The 6,178-nt window shown below is 50.5% G+C and overlaps 2 pseudogenes; both read right to left on the bottom strand.

Annotated features, from left to right (window-relative positions):
• Window positions 1–291: 291 nt before the first annotated feature.
• On the bottom strand, window positions 292–1,069 carry LOC146798043 (28S ribosomal RNA; annotated as a pseudogene; the record flags this gene model as incomplete).
• Window positions 1,070–5,745: 4,676 nt separating this feature from the next.
• Window positions 5,746–5,914, bottom strand: LOC146798042 (5.8S ribosomal RNA; annotated as a pseudogene).
• Between the last annotated feature and the right edge of the window lie 264 nt (window positions 5,915–6,178).

Here is a 6,178-nt window from a genome sequence, read left to right as displayed (position 1 = left end):
GAGGCCAGCTATCCCAGGCCAACCGAGGCTCCACGGCATTGAGGTATCATTACCGTTTAGGGGGAATTCTGACTTAGAGGCATTTAGTCATAATCCCACAGATGGTAGCTTTGCCCCATTGGCTCCTCAGCCAAGCACATACACCACATGTCTGAACCTGCGGTTCCTCTCGTACTGAGCAGAATTACTATTGCAACAACACATCATCAGTAGGGTAAAACTAACCTGTCTCACAACAGTCTAAACCCAGCTTACGTTCCCTATTAGTGGGTGAACAATCCAACGGTTGGTAAATTCACCGCAGCGGCCCTCCTACTCATCGCGGCTTAGTTCCCGCGGCTCTCAGTGTCGGCCACGGCTGGGTATGGGCCCGACGCTCCAGCTCCATCCATTTTCAGGGCTAGTTGATTCGGCAGGTGAGTTGTTACACACTCCTTAGCAGATTCTGACTTCCATGGCCACCGTCCTGCTGTCTATATCAACCAACACCTTTTCTGGGGTCTGATGAGTGTCGGCATCGTGTGCCTTAACCAGGCATTAAGCGCCAGTTCTACTTTTGCTTACCAAAAGTGGCCCACTAGGCACTCGCATTCCATGCCCGGCTCCATGCCAGCAAGTTGGGCTTCTTACCCATTTAAAGTTTGAGAATAGGTTGAGATCGTTTCGACCCAAAGACCTCTAATCATTCACTTTACAATATAAAACTGGAGGCTCCGAGCACCAGCTATCCTGAGGGAAACTTCGGAGGGAACCAGCTACTAGACGGTTTGATTAGTCTTTCGCCCCTATACCCAGGTCGGACGATCGATTTGCACATCAGGACTGCTACGGACCTCCACCAGTGTTTCCTCTGGCTTCGCCCTGCCCAGGCATAGTTCACCTTCTTTCGGGTCCTATCACGCACGCTCATGCTCCACCTCCCCGACGGAGCAGGCGAGATGGGCCGGTGGTGCGCCTGCCACTGGAAGCGTGGCAGGATCCCACTTCAGCCAGTGCACACCGGCCCTCACCTTCATTGTGCCACAGGGTTTCGCTCGACCCTCTCACTCACGCACGTGTTAGACTCCTTGGTCCATGTTTCAAAATGGGTTGGGTGGGTAACCGATATTACCACAGACCCCTGGTGCCCGGTGTGGGCTATCGCGCCCGGCGGCACGATGCGGTGGGGGCGCATTGAGAACAGTCCGCTCCAGTCATGCTGGGAGCAGGGGGCCCGCCCCAACTTCCCCGCCCCGGTGCGCCCCTCAGGCGGCTGGGAACGGGTGCCCGGTGTCAGGCGCTGAGCATATGCACCTACGAGAAAATTTCACGGGAGAGGTGTAAGACTACATCTCCCAGGAGTCCTGCCATTTGTGGGTGGGGCCAAAGGGATTATCTCCCAGCAACACACTCAGGGAGGCGTATGTAATTCTGGCCGTCAGTATCAAGTCATGTGGATACGCGGCTTCTGTTCTCTTCCTGGTTTCAGTACTTTGTTTTCCCCATCACCGGAGGATACGGTGGCGTTCCGTGTGTGAGCAGATCGCTTGCAAGAGCTGCGGGCTGCTTAGAAATTCTGCTGAGCTTCACTGCCTTGTCTGCTGAGTTGGAAGCGGAGAAGAGGCTTTTCTTTGCTTTGATCGTGGTGGCGAGCATCTGCTCGTTTCTGTCTTCTGGAAGTATCAGGGCAAAGGTCGGCTGTCACAGAAATTCCGGAGTTCTCCGGTTATTCGTGGAATCATCGGAGGCTGGTATTCTAGGCTACTCGGGCTCGAGTAGCAGGAGAAGTCTGCGCTGGATTGTTCCTCGCATCTAATTAACTTCAGGTATCACGGTTTCAGTTTTAGTTGTTGTTCTATACCTTTCCTGGATACATAACTTCCGGTTACTTTTTTTTGAATACCTTGTTTTTCCTCTTTAGCCATGGAAGTTATTTTTTGATCTTATTTTGTTGTGCTCCTGACAAGGACTACTTTGCGGAAACTGTTGTCCTGGAACTGGTCTCCCTCTGCATTTTTTTTTTCTTTTCTTCTTTCCTTGGACTGAAAGGAAGTGTGGGGTACGTATGAGCTGGTTGGGTTCACTTTTGACGAGACGTGGGAATTAATGGTATTATAATCTATTTCCGCTTTGTTGTTATAGGTACACATCATTCCAGTTTGAGAGATGAATCTCTACTGGTGATAGAGAGGAACACAACAGCCAGTACCTAGGTTGTTTACAGGTGACTGCCCGTTTTAGTGAGACCATATTGAGTGTAGCCTATTTTAAGACATGCATTAACCTTGTGTTCTTTTGGTTACAGGTATCCCCATCCCCGCTGTTCCTTTCCTACTTCCTTTCCCTCACTTGATTGCCTCAATACTCTGTGTCATTTATCTCGAGTTGGGGACGTCAAGAGGTTGACCCCTTTGTGCATCGCCCAGATCCTGAGGAGTATCAGTGGACCATTACAGAATTACGCACCCAGAAAATATTGTTCCACCAGATTAGGGCGAGGCACTAAGATGGCGTCCTTAAACGATGTGTTGCAAGCACTAGTTTTGGCACAGCAGGAATTAGTGGCCTCAAAAGCTGAAACGGCTGCTCTTAGGGAACGGGTTGATAGACAGACTAGAAATGTTTTCGATGCATCTCCCTCTACGTCACAAATACAGGTGAATGTACCTCCTCCTATTCCTTTGGCTAGTCCTGAGAGGTTTTCAGGTGATCCCTTAAAAATACAGGCTTTTCTAACACAGATCATGCTGCACTTTTCGTGCAAACCAGCGTCCTTCCCCAACAATCACTCTAGAGTGGCTTTTGCCATTTCATACATGACAGGGGATGCGGCGAACTGGGCAGTACCGTTGGTTACATATGACGACTCTCTGCTCTCAGACTGGGATGCTTTTCGCAGAGAGTTTGAAAGAGTATTTGATGGACGGGCCACCACGTTTAGCGCCGATGGGGAGCTGTTGGAACTCAGGCAGGGAAAACAAGACTTGGTTACCTATCTGACTACTTTCAATCCCTTGATAGCCAAAACTGCCTGGCTTGAAGAGAAAAGAATGTCTCTATATTAACAGGGTTTGAGGGATGATATGAAAGACGTGTTAGCGCAGATTGATCCTCATCCGACCACATACACTGATTTAATGAATCTCACTCTACGTCTGGACCATGGGTTGTCTGAAAGGAGAGGAGAAAGGACATATGCTCATACTGAGAAAGCGGAGAGAGGAGCTAGGCAATGGTATCTTCCTCTGAGCAGAGCTCGGAATCCATGGATGTGGAAGCTATTAGGGCTCCATTGTCTAGAGCAGAAAGAGAGAGCCGTAGGGTACAGGGCTTATGCATGTACTGTGGGAAGAAGGGACATTATGTGGGAGAATGTCCCACTAAACCCAAGAAACAGGGCTCTTACTACGAGAAACAGGGCTCTTACTATCCCAGCAAAAAGGTGGCAGTCACAGTGGTGCAAGAATCCCCCAAGGAAGGTACATATGCTCAGGGGGTGGAAAAACAACCACAAGTACAGGTGTTGCAGCTACCTTCCTTAGTGGTGACAGAGTTGAACAATACAGAATTCTATATCGTGTTGTCCATGTTTCTTACGGATGGTTCACAGACACATCAGGTTGGGGTGATGAATGATTCAGGGGCCACGGGAAATTTTATTGATAGTGGATTGGTGCAGCGTTTTGAACTCCGTGTCCCCAGAGGGATTCCAGAAAAGGTATGGGCTGTAGATGGGAAACCCTTAAAGTCGGGTCCCATTACAGAAGTAACGGAGAAATTAGAACTGATCCGGAAAGGGAGCGACCAAGATCATGTTGAAGAGATAACTTTAAACATTATAGAGGTGCCTCTGTATGAGGTAATACTGGGCATGCCTTGGCTGTGGCACCATAACCCCACAATAGATTGGAAAAGGAAGACAGTGGCATTTCAATCGGAGGAGTGTAGGCTGACAGGTAGGCAAGCTCATGACACACAAACCTTGGCTCTTACACAGATATTCCATATTGCCACAGCAGCAGAGAAAGAGACAGTTCTTCCCTCAGTTTATGAAAGGTACAGGGGAGTGTTTGGCGAAGCCAAAGCAGAGCTCCTGCCACCTCACCGTGACTATGATTGCCAGATAGACCTGATCACAGGAGCAAAATGCCGTCTTGTAGAGTCTATGCATTGTCCAAACCTGAGACCAAACATTTACGTGAATACTTAAATCATTACGGAGCCAAAGGGTTTAAAAGACCCTCTCGTTCTCCTGCAGCTTCGCCACTATTTTTCATAGCTAAAGCCAACGGAGAGTTAAGGACGTGCATAGACTATCGCATGTTAAACAAGAACACAGTATGGAACAGACACCCTCTTCCACTCATCCCTGTCTTACTGGACCAAGTGAGGGAAGCCACTATCTATACCAGACTTGACTTGAGAGGTGCTTATCATTTGGTGTGGATACGAGAGGGGGATGAGTGGAAGACGGCTTTCAAGATACGCTATGGCTTGTTTGATTATTTGGTAATGCCGATCGGGCTCTGTAATGCCCCAGCAGCATTCCAATTCTTTCTCAAAGATGGGTTAAAGGACTATGTAACAAGTTTGTGGTTGTTTACATCGACAATATCTTGATTTACTCCACCAATCAGGAAACACACATAAGACATGTTTCACAGATACCTCAAAAGCTGCAAGAGCATAGTTTGTTTTGCAAGCTAAGCAAATGTGAGTTCCACGTAGAAGAGGTTGAATTCCTGGGTGTGGTATTGAGTCCCTCGGGATTATGCATGGTGGAGAGAAAGGTGATGGCGGTGCAGGAGTGGCCTGTTCCGAAGAATGTGAGAGATGTGCAATGCTTTTTGGGTTTCTCCAATTACTATAGGAGATTCATCTCTCACTTTTCTCATCTGGTCTCTCCTATCACTCGTCTATTGAGAAAGGGAATGCCTTTTTGTTGGACTAGAGAGGCGATGGAAGACTTTATCTATCTAAAAAGGGCATTCACCACAGCGCCTATACTGCGACACCCACAAACCGAGGTTCCATTAATTGTGGAGGCTGATGCCTCGGATATCTCAGTGGGAGCTGTTTTGTCTCAGCGGGACAAACATACGGGACAGCTACATCCTGTAGCCTTTCTGTCCAAGAAGCTAAATGCGGCCGAAGTCAATTATACTGTGGCTGAAAAATAATTGTTGGCCATAAAGAAGGCATTTCAAGAATGGAGGCACTATCTGTTGGGGGGCGCTACATCCAGTAACGGTCTTCACTCGCCGTTACTGGGGAAATCCTGGTTAGTTTCTTTTCCTCCGCTTAGTAATATGCTTAAATTCAGCGGGTCGCCACATCTGATCTGAGGTCGTAGTTGGAAAAAGACGCCAAAGCGTCAGGGGTGCCGCCGGGGGAGGCCAAAACCCTGTCGGAGCAGGGGCCTGCTGTCCTGGCAGCGCACGTGCCCTCTTACCCTGGATCAGATCTGGATGGGGTCCACATCCCCGGGAAGCTGGCTGCAGAGGTGGGCATCCGAGGCGCATGCGCGCGGGTAGCCGGTGGGACACCACAGACAGCCACGCACGGCACGCAGCCAGGCACCCTGGGACGGGCCCGGGGCAGACTGGATGCCGGACCCCCCTCCCTGCCGAGGTGGGGAAGCATGGCTAGGCACGCCAGCAGACTACCTCCGTGGCAGGACCCAGTGAGGGACCCTGCCCCGGGCGATCGGGGGGTCTGACCGTGTGGTTGGATGAAGGGAAGCTGAGGTAACCCTGCAACGGCCCCAGACGCTTCCTGGGGAAGCCCCGGGGCAATTGACAATTGAGCGACCCTCAGGGGCCGCAAGGTGCGTTCGAAGTGTCGATGATCAATGTGTCCTGCAATTCACACTAATTCTCGCAGCTAGCTGCATTCTTCATCGACGCGCGAGCCGAGTGATCCACCACCAAAAGTCACAGGCAACTTTTTGAAAACGTTCGCCCACCTGCGGGCACAGGAGAGGTGGGATGAAGGCGACACCGTCCATCCACAGCCCACGCGGCCAGATGGCCTGGGCGCCCCATTCAAGGCTTCCCCTCTGGGAGTAAGACTGCACCGTTGGGAAAAAAAAAATAACCAGGCGCTTGGCCTGGGAGTCCCCGTTGGCGGGCGAGGAAGGGGGCTCCCAGTGCGACAGTCGCTGGGTTGGGCCAAGCCAAGCCAGCGGGCTGGCTTTTTT

The sequence above is a fragment of the Triturus cristatus genome, chromosome 9 (genome assembly GCF_964204655.1).
Source record: "Triturus cristatus chromosome 9, aTriCri1.1, whole genome shotgun sequence".
Lineage (NCBI taxonomy): Eukaryota > Metazoa > Chordata > Amphibia > Caudata > Salamandridae > Triturus > Triturus cristatus.
Note: the sequence above shows the minus strand (reverse complement) of the source record. Positions and strands in the feature narration are given on the sequence as shown.